The sequence below is a fragment of the Vigna umbellata genome, chromosome 3 (assembly GCF_029865625.1).
Source record: "Vigna umbellata cultivar VRB3 chromosome 3, Vumbellata_1.0, whole genome shotgun sequence".
Lineage (NCBI taxonomy): Eukaryota > Viridiplantae > Streptophyta > Magnoliopsida > Fabales > Fabaceae > Vigna > Vigna umbellata.
The window spans coordinates 41,734,468-41,748,629 of record NC_142167.1 but is presented as its reverse complement, the minus strand read 5'-3'; the positions used below and the strand labels follow the sequence as shown (position 1 = coordinate 41,748,629).

At 34.2% G+C, this 14,162-nt stretch overlaps 1 pseudogene; it reads right to left on the bottom strand.

Moving 5' to 3' along the window:
- Positions 1-11,784: 11,784 nt before the first annotated feature.
- Positions 11,785-13,165, bottom strand: LOC148202506 (calcium-binding protein KRP1 pseudogene; annotated as a pseudogene).
- Positions 13,166-14,162: the final 997 nt, after the last annotated feature.

The following is a 14,162-nucleotide window of genomic DNA, read 5'->3' as shown; positions in this document are numbered from 1 at the left end:
CAGTTGATATGCGTAAAAGATAAAGAGTGTAGGGAATAGAAAATCACACAAGCAATTTTTATCCTGGTTCGATTCAAAAGAATCTACGTCCAGTCGTTAATCACTATAAATAGTGATTAACCTTTTTCACTAAAAAGTTATTTAACAGATTACAAGAAATAGTGAATAAAGCAGATAAATAAACCTTCCTTCGACGAACGAACCGGAAGAAGAACACTCTGCCAACTCGAAGAGAACCGCTCCGACTATCGACAAACGAAACACGAGCTTCTCCTATTCACGAGACCAGGCAGAGCACCTTGCTAACTCGAAGAGAGCTTGCTCCGACTATCGACACACGACACGCGAGCCTCTCCTGTTCACGAGACCAAGCAAGGAAACTTGAACTATAGCTTCTGAGAACTTCCTCTGACAAACAGTATTCTGCAAGAGCTTCTGTTCAACAACGTTTTTTTCTAATTTCTCCAAAACAAAATATATAGCCAAGTACACTGAGTGCCAAAGGACAGCTCCCAACTGCCATGAATAATCGATTATTGTAAGTGATAATCGATTATTCAAGTCCGTTACAGGGTTTTCAAAATGTGATAATCGATTATATGAAGAGATAATCGATTATTCCTGTATGACTCTGTGATAATCGATTATTGCCATTCCATAATCGATTATTGCAGTTAAAAATGCAAGTTTACAAGGTTTACAAGAATTTCCTACTACATTTAATTTCTACAAATTGCTTTTAACTAATTCTAATATCTTCTTCAACTAAAACTTCTTGTAGCATCATCAAAACAAATTTCTTCAAGATTTACCAATACTCCTTATTGGTAACAATCTCCCCCTTTTTGATGATGATCAAAAATTCAATTTTAAAAGCAAGTTTGGCTTACCTGCAAAACATACAAGCTAACAAACAACAACAAGGTTAGCAATACCTGTAATAATTTATACTTCTCCCTTTGTATTATTCTTCTCCCCCTTTTTGATCAGAAGCAAAAAGATCGGATGTTAAAGGCTCCCCCTTTTTGGGAGAAAACAATATTTATCACTTGCTATGTTGCGACCAGTACACTTGCCGTTGGTTTTACAGCTAACAAACCTCTATATAGACGTGTAATCATGAGACATATATGAATCATTTATAAGAGAATCATACAAATTAGCTCTTCCAAACTTATCTTCACCAACATCACGTATCATGTCCTCTAAATGATCACTCAACCATTCTTCCACATAATTCGTTCCTCATGACGTGGTAGGTTGGTCCAGTACTTCTCCATGCCAAGTCCAAACGGTATAAGTTCTGATTATGCCGAACATGAATAGATCGTAACGCATATTGCCTAAGTCTTGGGGTATTTGATTAAGACAACGAACACAAGGACAAAAATTTGTCCGTTCATAAACTTTGCATTTTGTTCAACATATTGCAAGAACTCTGAAACACCCTTTTCATATTCTTCATTGATGCAACATTCATTCATCCAGCTTCGATCCATACTATGTTCGTAGAATACTTCATCAGTTTACAATTTTTGAACTCTCACAAGGTTAGGTCTTACCCATTTAGGAAAATTATTTTTAATAATTTGCTAAGACACGTGCAAATAACTCTAACATGATAAATTTAATAAGATTTTGGTAGCATTTCGCATTGGTCTCCGAAATACACGAAATGAGAGTGGTCAGGGATGACCACAATCAAATATGCATCTAGAGAACAACACAAATAATCTGAACCAAAATTTTATCAATCTTATCCATAAACTCCAACGTACATGTTATAGCAAATTATGAAAAATAATTTTCCAAAAATGTCCAATCAGACAATTCAAAATTTAATAAACGATTATAAGATTAATTGTTTGTGTTAAATTTCAAACGGGAACTAAGTTTCATTTAATGATTTCATAGTTATAATCTAACATGCCAATCATAATAACACAACAAACTTTATCACATGCATATTCAAAAGGCAATAACATGCATACCCAAAAGTCAATAACATGCAAAAGCTAATAACATGCATACACAAAAGCCAATAACAATCATACACAAAAAGTTTTCAACAATAAAGTTAACCTTCTTAGCAGATTAAAAATGCAGTGGAGGGAAATGGAGGAGTGCACGCAAGAATTCGCAGGCCAAAAACGGTCAAAATCGCCACCCAAGAACATGCAAGAAACTCCACCAAAATGCAATGAAAACTCATTTTAATTGGTTCAAATAAAAGATAATTCATCAAAGAGTAATTTAATCGGAGCATAACTAAGTTTAAACGGTTCAAAAGAGAGAAAACACAGTAGGAAAATGCAAATTGCGGAGAGAAAACGCGAGGAGAAAGACGATGAACAGTGCGCGTAACTGCCCGCGAGTTTGTGCTTTGGTTAATAAAAGGTTTTAGACGTGGTCCCCTCTGTGGCCGACGTCTATATCCATTTAAACGTCGGGGCCCCTCTCATGCCGACGTTTAAATAATTTAAAAATTAATTTTGGCAGAGCCTTTTAGTGTCCAACTTTAGGGGCCCCAACATTTAAGAGAGTATTTAGACGTCGGGGCTGACTAGCCGACGTATAAGGGCAATGTAAGAATCACTTTTTACCTACATCTACAGACCATTTGGCGTCCGACTTTAGGGAGGCCGACGTCTAAGGGCTATTTAGATGTCGGGGTGGCGGGATCGGACGTTTAAGTGCAAAAAAAAAATGACTTTTGAGATTTTGGGCTGACCATTTTTGCGTCTGATAGGGTGAATCCGACGTCTAAATACGAATTAGACGTCGTGGGCTCTCAAGTCGGACGTTTAAGACCAATAAAAAATTAATTTCTGCCATATTTTTGGCGTCCATTTTGGGAAAGCTGACGTGTTAATCAATTTAGACATCGGTGCCCCCCAAATCCAATGTCTAAATACAAATTTTGTTTACGAAAATGCCACCAGTCGTTTTTTACATTGGATATTAGGTTATCCGTGTTGGAAAAAACGTGACCCACACAAATAATAATACTCTTCAATTCACTGGGGTTACTTTTCATTGAACCTTGACAATCTTTAAATAGGTGCAAATAGGGCCTTGGGCCAAGTACAAATAATAAAAACTAACAATAGAATATCAACTAACTTAAAATAAAATATACTTAATCTATCTCTATATCGATAAAATAAATTAATACTCTCCTAAATAAAAGGAAAATCAAAACTACCTATATCTATTTTATCTTTATCAAAATCAAACCAAATATTACTAAACCCAAAACTAATAAAATAAGATTTTAATGAATCCCTAAAATTTAAGTTTATCCCAACAAACTCCCCCATAAACTTAAATTCTTCCTTCCTTCAATCGGCTTTCCATGTGCATCATCCCACTCCAGATTTGCTTATTTCAATCATATTTGACTTCTTCTTTTTCCTTATGGCCCTCCCCTTCAGGTGAAACTTTTCCTCCCGCGGAAGCATTCCCAACCAACCCCAACTACGAGTAGCCCTTTCCAACCATCATATCTTAACAGAACTTGCTTACCTAGATACCCTTTTCCAGGAAGACTTTCGGTATAGGGATCATTATACTCGTCTGAGCCGGTCACCAAGACAAACCTGTCTCTGATACCACTGTTGGGAAAAACGTGACCCACACAAATAATAATACTCTTCAATTCACTGGGGTTACTTTTCATTGAACCTTGACAACCTTGAAATAGGTACAAATAGGGCCTTGGACCAAGTACAAATAATAAAAACTAACAATAAAATATCAACTAACTTAAAATAAAATCTACTTAATCTATCTTTATCTTATATCAATAAAATAAAATAATACTCTCTTAAATAAAGGGAAAATCAAAACTATCTATATCTATTTTATCTTTATCAAAATCAAACTAAATATTACTAAACCAAAAACTAATAAAATAATATTTTAATGAATGCCTAAAATTTAAGTTTATCCCAACACTCCTATTGTCTAAGGATGAGTGAGCCTCCCCAAAAGTAACGCTATTAAGCATTAAGATCTTACGTGAGACGCTAATTTCCTCTTAATTGCGTCAATGTCCTGAATAACACTAGACAAGGTTCTTTGGCCAAATATAAGGACCAAAACGAAGCTATGTTACATATTTAAAAAAGTGTTTAAGAGAAAAGAAAAGGTTAATTGTTGATTCTTCACAAAATGTAGAATCTTTGAAGCTCCATCTTCCTCTTTTATCTTCTTTACCATGAATCTCTTTTATCTTCTTTACCATGAATCTTGTGAGTATTCTATTGTGTTCTATTATGTTCTCCAGATAGTCCTCAATCAATCACCGTAAAACATACCTGCTGTGACTTCCAATTATTCAATTATTTAATTATTTACTTTAACTACTAATGCATTTATTTACTTTAACTACTAATTCATTTGGGAAGGGGAGGAAACTTTTTTGGGTTAGCAAGTTAGAGACATGGATGGATAAGAAAGAAAATTCCAAAAGCAATCTTCTCGTACCTCGAATGGTGTATTGAAATTTAGCAGAACAATAATGAGTGACTTTCACCTTATCATTGCTTTTGAATGTTTTTCCAGAAAACAAGGTAAAATATATGCTCGGACTCTGAATTTTATTTGTTATATTATAATTCTTGCTTCTTGATATATTAATAATAAATTCCATCTTGCTCGTTGAAAAAAAAAGAAAAGTACGCCTTTATTCAAATTATATAAGTTTATATACTGATTATAAAATAATTATTAGGTACTAGCATCCATGAACTTATCAATATAACTAGCGAAACTGGTGCACAATTTATGTAATTAGATAACATGGTCTATTATCATTTTGTACTTGTTTCTAGAACAAGAAACTCAGTGCTGGTGTTTTGAGTCAGAAGCAAATCCACTTGTAAGTACTCTGTTTTTATATGCATAAGCAATTTGATAAACATTGAAGTTCAATTTACTTCTACGTCTCATTCATAAGGCACTGTCAAGTTTTTCTTTTAATGATTAAACTACTGTCTAATTATTTTCTACCAGATATGATTTTTGAAGCGTCATGGCTATGCATTTCAGACATTATTTTATAATTGTACTTCTTTTAGATTGGTAGCAATTATTTATCAAATAAATAAAGTTTGATTCAAAGCTGCCACTTTCACAATTACTTGTTTTTCTCAGGGGTGTTTGTGGTGTATATCGTCATAGATTTGGGATTAAAAAAAATATATGATAATGTGGTAGTTTGTATAGTCCGCTAATCCTTTCAGATTTTTCAGGAAATGTTGTTTTTTATTTTCTAAAATTTTATTTTGTATTTTTTTAAACTTTGCAAAAATATTTAAAATAGTTACACTTTGAATTTTGAGCTAAAATACTTTTTTAGGAATTTTCATGATTTTTTGTTCTTGATACAAATTTTCAAGTCATTTGAAGTTCATTTATGCATACTCTCAATTTTATCAATCAAATGAAAACATGAAAAACCTAAAACAAAACTAACCTTGAAGGTGAGTTTTGTGCTGAAACGAAACGAACGTCACAAACAACCCATCCAAAGAGTACCTGTACACAACTAATCGGTTAAAACGAAAGGAAATCATAATTAAATACATAATCGACGTAAAAAAATGGAAGGAATATTGAGGATGGTTGTGAAAATGAAAGTTGAAAAGGGGAGAGAGGCGACAAAGAAAGGAGAGCGACGCACCAATCAAAGAAAATGAAAATGAAATTTGGAAGAGGTTCTGTCTATTCGCGAAATATAACCCTAGAAATACATAATATTACCTCGATTATTTTATTAACCGAAACAATAAGGGTTGTATGGTCTCGGTTCTACTAAAAACTGCGGCCTAAAACCTCTCAAACAAATAAAAAAACATTTTAAGTCATTTTATGCCTCAGTTTGTGATATAACCGAAACATAAGTATTTTATATGGCTTCGGTTCTCTAAACAACTGAGGTCATAGACCTCGGAGTTCGGTTCTTTGTAAACCATGTTGGGTATCCAAGTGTGAGTCTAAGTCCCACATTGGATAGAAATAAGAAAGTAGAGCAGTATATAAAGATGAAAGACCCATTAACTTATTGCTTTAAGGTTTTAGGTAGAGAGTGGTGTCGATCCCTTATATAGTTGGCTTGGATGTTATTGGTGTTTGTGTAACCCACAAGGAACCTCTTTCTCGATAGACCCAACAGTGGTATCAGAGCCAATGCTATTTTATGCTTCGGTTGTAATGAAACCGATGTGAAATACAAAAGTTAAAATCCAAATTTTTTACTAGTGTATATATTTTATTAACTTAGAATATATATTTTTTGGGAATTTATATGCGTATAGTGTCCATTATATAAACAATAAAGAAATCCATAATAAAACTTGTTTTCGCACATCCAAAAATTTGGTATAATGGGACAACTTCTATTATGAACTTTTTATGGTTATTTTATAGAAAGTTTTGGCATTACTGGATTTGGTAAGTGTTAGAGCATGCATCCTCTATTATCTAATGTTATAATTAATTTTGTTTAATTTCATAGAAATAGGTACTTCATCTCTCTGGTTACCAAAACGAGAAGTTCTAAAAAGGCCATAGAGAGTAGGCTTCCCAATCTTATATATAACTATTTTTCCAATTGGTTGCATGAGTTTCTTAATATAAATATTGACGTCGTTGTGTACTAAAGGTGTTCGTGGCCAATGTTGACCTTTAACACTATAACCGCTCAAGTTTTCATACGTTGGGAAATCATTTATAGTACAAAACAACATTGCACGCAAACGGAACTGTTCCTGAACATGTGAATCAAACACGTCGATGCCTTCTTCCCACAACAATTTTAAATCATCAATTAAAGGTGCTAAGTAAACATCAATGTCATTTCCAGGTTGTCTAGGACCCGATATCATCATGGACAACATCACATATTTTCTCTTCATGCACAACGAAGGAGAAAGATTGTAAATCATCAACATAACTGGCCACGAACTGTGTTTGCTACTTAAGTTTCCATAAGGATTCATACCATCAGTTGCAAGTGCAAGCCTTAAGTTTCTTGGATCTGCACCAAATTCAGGGAATTTGTCATCAATCTTTTTCCATTGTGGAGAATCAGCAGGGTGTCGAAGAAGATTATCGCACTTTCTTTCGTCAGAGTGTCATTTAAGGTTCTTTGCATCTTCTTTAACAGAGAACATACGTTTGAACCTAGGTATTATAGGCAAATACCACATCACCTTAGCAGGTGCACCATCATTACCTTCATTACCAGTGACTCGGTCAGATTTCTTTTTAAAACATGATAAACCACATGTTGGACAATACTTTAACGAAGCAAACTCCTTTGTGTACAAAACACAATCATTAGGACAAGCATGTATCTTTCTATATTCAAGACCCAGGACATAAAATTTTTTTGGCCTCGTAATTACGAATAGGTAGAGTATTATTTTCTGGAAGCATCTCCTTCAACAACTCCAACAACTCGGTGAAACTTTTATCGGTCAATCCATTCCTTGCTTTTAAACTAAACAACTTTAATGTTGATAACAGACGTGTAAAGTTCAAGCATCCTGGGAACAACGACTGCTCTGAATCATTAATAAGAGAATCATACAAATTAGCCCTTCCAAAATTATCTTCACCGACATCACGTATCATGTCCCCTAAATGGTCACTCATCCATTCTTCCACATAATCCGTTCCTCGTGACGTGGTAGGCTAGTCCAGTACTTCTCCATGCCAAGTCCAAACGGTATAAGTCCTCATTATGCCGTACATGAATAGATGGTCACGCACATTGCCTAAGTCTTGCCGTATTTGATTAAGACAACGGACACAAGGACAAAAATATGTCCCGTTGACAGACTTAGCATTTTGTTCAACGTATTGCAAGAACTTCGAAACACCCTTATCATATTCTTCACTGATGCGACGTTCGTTCATCCAGGTTCGATCCATACTATGTTCGTAAAATCATCAGTTCAAGTTTTTTTAACTCTCACAAGGTTAGGCCCTACCCATTCAAAAAAATTAATTTTCATAATTTGCTCAGACACGTGCATTGAAGTCTACATCATAAAATTGATAAGATTTCGGCAGCATTTCGCGTTGGTCTCCGAAATACACGAAATGAGAGTAGTCAACGATGACCACAATCAAATATGCATCCGGAGAACAACACAAGTACTAAACCGAAATTTTATCAATCTTATCCATAAACTCCAATTGACATGTTATTGCAAATTATGAAAATTAATTTTCTCAAACTGTCCAATCGGACAATTCAAAATTTAACACAAACGATTAAAAGATTAATCATTTGTGTTAAATTTCAAACGGGAACTAAGTGTCACTCAATGATTTGATACTTATAATAACACAACTAATACATGCATATTCAAAAGCCAATAACACATGCACACTTTAGAGTAAAAAACATGCATACACAAAACCCAATTACATGCATACAAAAAATTTATCAATAACAACAAGCTAACATGAAAAGTAGATTCGAAATGAAAGGAGGGAAATCGAGGAGGGAACGGCCTAACACCTCGTCCAAAAACAGTCAAAAAAGCCGCCCAAGAACACGCAAGAGACTACACAAAAACGGACAGAAAACGATTTTTAATCGGTTCAAATCAAAGATATTTCATCACAGAGCAATGTAATCGGATTGAAAGTCAATTTAAACGGTCCAAAAGAGAGAAAACGCACCTGGAAAATCAATGGCAGACAGCGTTCGCGGGGGGACGACGATGAACAGTGAGCGTTCTGCTCGCGGGTTCGCGTTTCGCGTATTAATACTGTTAGACGTCCGGGCCCCAGAGTGTCGGACGTCTATAATAGTATAGACGTCTGGCCCGTCACTAATATGACGTCTATGGTAATTTAAAATTGATGTTCGCGGGGGGTTTTAGACGTCCGTGATGGGGGGCACGAACGTCTATAATATTATAGACGTCCGTCAGTGGGGGGCGGACGTTTAAGGGGCTGAACAACTGAACGTTTCAACTACCCTGTCAGCCCCTTAAACGTCCGTCCTGGGGGGCGGACGTCTATAATATTATAGACGTCCGCCCCCCAGGACGGACGTTTAAGGGGCTGAACAAACTGAATGTTTCAACTCCCCATGTCAGCCCCTTAAACGTCCGTCATGGGGGGCGGACGTCTATAATATTATAGACGTCTACCCCCCCTAGGACGGACGTTTAAGGGGCTGAACAACTAAACGTTTCAACTCCCCATGTCAGCCCCTTAAACGTCCGTCCTCGAGGGGGGCAGACGTCTATAATATTATATAGGTCCGGCCCCCAGGACGGACGTTTAAGGGGCTGACAGGGTAGTTGGAGCATTAATTCTACAACCACCTGTCAGCACCCTAAATGTCCATCCTGGAGGGGCGGACGTCTATAATATTATAGACGTCCGCCCCCCTCGAGGACGGACGTTTAAGGGGCTGAAGATATTTAATGCTCCAATTACCCTGTCAAGACCCTAAACGTCCGTTTTGTGGGGGTGGACGTGTATAATATTATAGACGTCCGCGCCCTCACAGGACGGACGTTTTAGGGTTGATTTTGTTCAGCCCTTAAACGTCCCCCCCACCCCCCAACGGACGTCTATAATATTATACACGTCCGTTCTTGGAGGGGTCGGACGTCTACAGTTTCACTTATTTACGAAAATGTCACCAGTCAATTATTTACGTTGGGGCTTTTGAGAACGGATGTCTATGGGGGACGTTAAAAGCCAATTCTGCACTAGTGTGTACTAGAAATATTTTCGAACATTTTTTTATCTCAATTGTTGGAAAACGAAAGCAGAAAATAATAGATGACTTTGGTTATTAAATCCCTAACTCAAATAAGATAATTAAAATAATAGTATAAATTTTGAAAAAAATTAAAATATTTTATGCACTTTTTGACCAAGGATAATAGGGAGTGAATTAAAAAAATATGCATAACTAGAGCCTATAAATTTGCAAAATTTTCAAAATGGTCACCAAGTGTTTTTATATTCTACATTTTCTTGAAAACTAAAACATATTATACAATTTGAAAAGTCGAAAGTGCACTGATGTTTGTAATTAATGTTTAATAAACCTAATTATAACCAATTCTAATTAAAAAATGTTTTTAAACATAAAAAAATAAAAAAATCAAGATTAAAAGTTAAATGAAGGATGAAATTTGCATTCATAGACAATGATTTTTAACCCATCGATGAAATCTTTACATTAGTAAAAGAAGTAAAAGTAATATAATTTTTTAAAATTATAAATTAAAAATTTTATAAGGAGGAAAAAACACTTGTGTAGTAACTATATTATAATGCTAGAATTTTCTTAAGAAAAAAAAAATTGCTTTGTTATGTGGAAAAGGTATGTCACAATCATTCTTTACCCTAGAAAGTAAAAGTATTCAATTTGTTTCACGTGTCCCACTACCAAATAGGGGGTGACTTAAACCTAAAGATACTTCACAATTACGAAAGGAACATAAAGGTGTCAAGTATCTTTATGCTCTTCTTTATTGACGGGGACACATCCACAAACATAAAAAGAAGACAAAATTGATGGCTGCACACTCACTGTATATGTATCTGCGCTGTAGATAAACTGAAAATTTTCAGTTCAGTTTTAATTTCAGACACAACAACAAATGCCACTTAAATTTAAAAAGCCTTTTCCAGCATTCCAAAAATGCAACTTAAATTAATCATATATGCTTTTTTCATAAATGATTCAGCATGATCAGACTTAATCTTAGCATTGTTTTTATTTCATTTACTCATGTAGTTCTATACGCGTTCATTTATGACGGTGTACAGTTAAAATTTGGTTTAATGTCTAAATAGGTCCGTATTTTCATCCAGAATTTTAAATAGGTCTCTTTCTTTTTCGACATTTCAATTCAGTTCTTATTTTTGTAAAATTGAATCAAATAGAACCTTTCTGTCAAATTGAAATAACGCCGTTAAGAAGGATATGCTTTATTTCTGGGTGAAAATAATGACGGCATCATTTCAATTTGACGGAAATGTCCTATTTGATTTAATTTTACAAAAATAAAAATTCAATTGAGATGCCGAAAAAAAAAAGAGACCTATTTGAAATTCTGGATAAAAATAGGGACCTATGGAGATATTAAACCGTTAAAATTTTGTAAACAAAATCATGTTAGATATCAATAGTTAAAGTTTTTCATATTATAAGAAATACATTTTGTCTTTTGCAGTGTTTTGAATATTTTTCTTTATGCACGTGTCGACTTCAGGTTCAGATGGTGGTTGAGATGCCTATATACAGTAGAAGAGATATGCAGGTGATATAATAAAGAAATATAAATTTGATAAATTCTTTAAATAGACCTTTTTATAAATACTTTTTTTTAAAAAAAGTTAAAATGAGTTGATATTTGAGACATTTTGACGAAGTTATCCTATATTATAACAAAAGACGATTTTTATTTATGAAAAAACTATTTTTTTTAGTAATAACCTAATTACAAGATAGATATATAAAAGTTGGGTATATATATATATATATATATATATACTTATCTAATCTTTCTTTTATTTTTTATTTTTGTTTTTTACTTTATACTTCCTTGAGTACCTTAACACATTGATCAAAACAAGTGTATAAATAAACTCTTTCATATAAAGAAATTACTGTATCATGCGTAAGCCATCATTTTCCGACATTACTTAAGTCATTTGTCAGAGGGGATATATGCTACTTTTGTAGTCCTTTGAGGTATGGGAAGTAAAAGACAAGAAAAAGTGAACAAAACGTGAAAAACTAGCAGTGAGTAGCATAGTGATGAACCAGTAAGTTACAATAATAAATAAAGAAATGTTTCAACAGAAAACAGTAGGTTTCATTAGAAACTATGATCTTATATAACAATACATACATGTTTATAATCTTGGTCAATCTTAGCTTTCTTAATATTAACTAGTATGACGTGAAATTGACCGAGACTATAGACAAGTAGAGATTCTGAACCAAAGAATGACTTCCCATCTCTTACGAGGATGATGATATTGTTAAATCTAAGAGAAACAGAAAAGTGGTTATAGAAGGTTAATTACTCTGGCTTGCACTGGATACTCATTACCTTGCATATCCATCAAGCAAGGACTCAACCTAAACATGAGAATGCAAAATTCCATTTGGTTAAGAGCTCCATCTCCATCCAAATCTCCCTCCATGAGCATGCACAACAGCTCATCGTCCCTCACCTCCAAACCGAGCAAGTAGGTGCTCACCTTCAAGCTCTCAAACGTGATGAGCCCCATGTTCACGTCCATGAGCAAACGAAACCCGTCGCAGAGCTCCCCAATGAACCCTTCTACACCTAGTCTTGCAATCATGGAAGGGAAAGAGTCCTCAAAGTCAAAACCGTCACCGAGTTCCATGGTTGAAAGAAAATATAACAAAAGAGAAATTAAGGGTTGGTAGTGGCTTAGAAGAGAAGAATCGTGAACAGGAGGGGTTAGAGGGAGTGACAAGGTGGAAGAATTATATAAGCACAAAGAAGATGAGGAAGAAACGAATAGTTTGGAGTGTGTTTTGTATTGCGTAGCTTCTTGCGGCCTTCGTTGCGACACGACACACCCTCTTCATAGGACATTTGAAACACTCGTCTCCTTCGTGGAAGATGCGCTGCTTCTCTTTTAGCAGTCACGAGTTTAATCATAATAGCAATCATTTGTCATGTCTGTGCGCAATATGGGGACTGTTGCTGATACCCTATATATATTATAGGATTATATATTACTGAGAAGGAGTTGTTCTTTCTACACCTCCATAACTTTAGCCACCACCAACTTTATTGAAAATGTCCGTTTTGAACTTTTGTGCATCTGTGACGCATAAAAATCTTTGCATAAAAAAGATTATTTCTGAATTTTGAAAAGAAACCCTACACTCTCACGCTTCACTTTCACTTTCATTCTCACGTCTCTTTTCCTCACATAATTCTCACTCTCGCGCCTCTTTCTTGTGTCTCGTAGTCTTCCCTCCATCCTCCTCCTTTTCTCCTCCTTTGTGCTTTCTCCTCCATCGCGGTGCCTTTCTCTTCTTTTGGTTTTGTGGCGGGATAACATGGTGGTGGTGTGGTGGTAGCATGGTGGATATGCTCTCACCTTCTTCTTCTTCTTCGTCTGTGCACTGAAGGTTTGTATCCCTCTTCTTGTACTCATTTATGCTATCTTTTGATATAATATATCTATCTGGATGGATTGAAATGTATGAATTGTGTCGAAATGTATGCATCCGAAAGGATTGAAATATATGAATTGAATTGAGACGTATGAATTAAAATTTATGATTCTAAATGTAAGTGTTGCATTTGTAAAATGAGGCTCGAGAAGCTTTATATTTCGAAATACGGTTAAGGTCTCGTGGGCATTTAAAAGTTAGTTGAGACCTTGTTCTGTTTCAAATCACATAAGTCTCAATCGGTATTCAAACGCCGATAAGGTCTTAATCGTACTTTAAAGTGTGGTTAAGGTCTCATGAATGTTTGAAAGCTGATTGAGGTCTGTTCGAAACAAGACGAAACCTTAACCGGCTTTCGAATATCGACGAGATCTTAATTGTACTTTGAAGTACGATTAAGATGTTGTGGGTATTCGAATGTTGATTAAGGTTTTGTCGTAGTTCGAATTATGTTTTTGTAATTTTTTTTAATTATGTTTTTCTTGTTCTTTATTTTATTTTTAATTTGTTATGTTTTTACATTAACTTATGTTTGATTTTTGTATTTATATATTTTAATTTTTTAGAAAAATACGTTTTAAATATTTTATTATTATTTTATGAATTTATGAATTTAATTTTGTTTTGTTATTTGTATTTATAATATATAAATTTATATTTATTTATTTATATTACATGAATTTTATTATCTGTTGTATAAATTGAAGAATTATTTTTTGTTTTGTTTTATGTTTTTATAAATTGTAATATTATATTTATTTATTTATTTAAATATTTTTTATTATGTAATTTTTTTTGTTTTTTTAATATATTTGATATATATATTATTCTGTTTTTTATAAAATTAGGAGTGTTATTTTGTTTTGTATTTTATTTTTAAAATTTTAATTTTATATTTGTTTATTCTTTGTAACTAATGTCAGATATTGTTAGAACTAGATGTGCG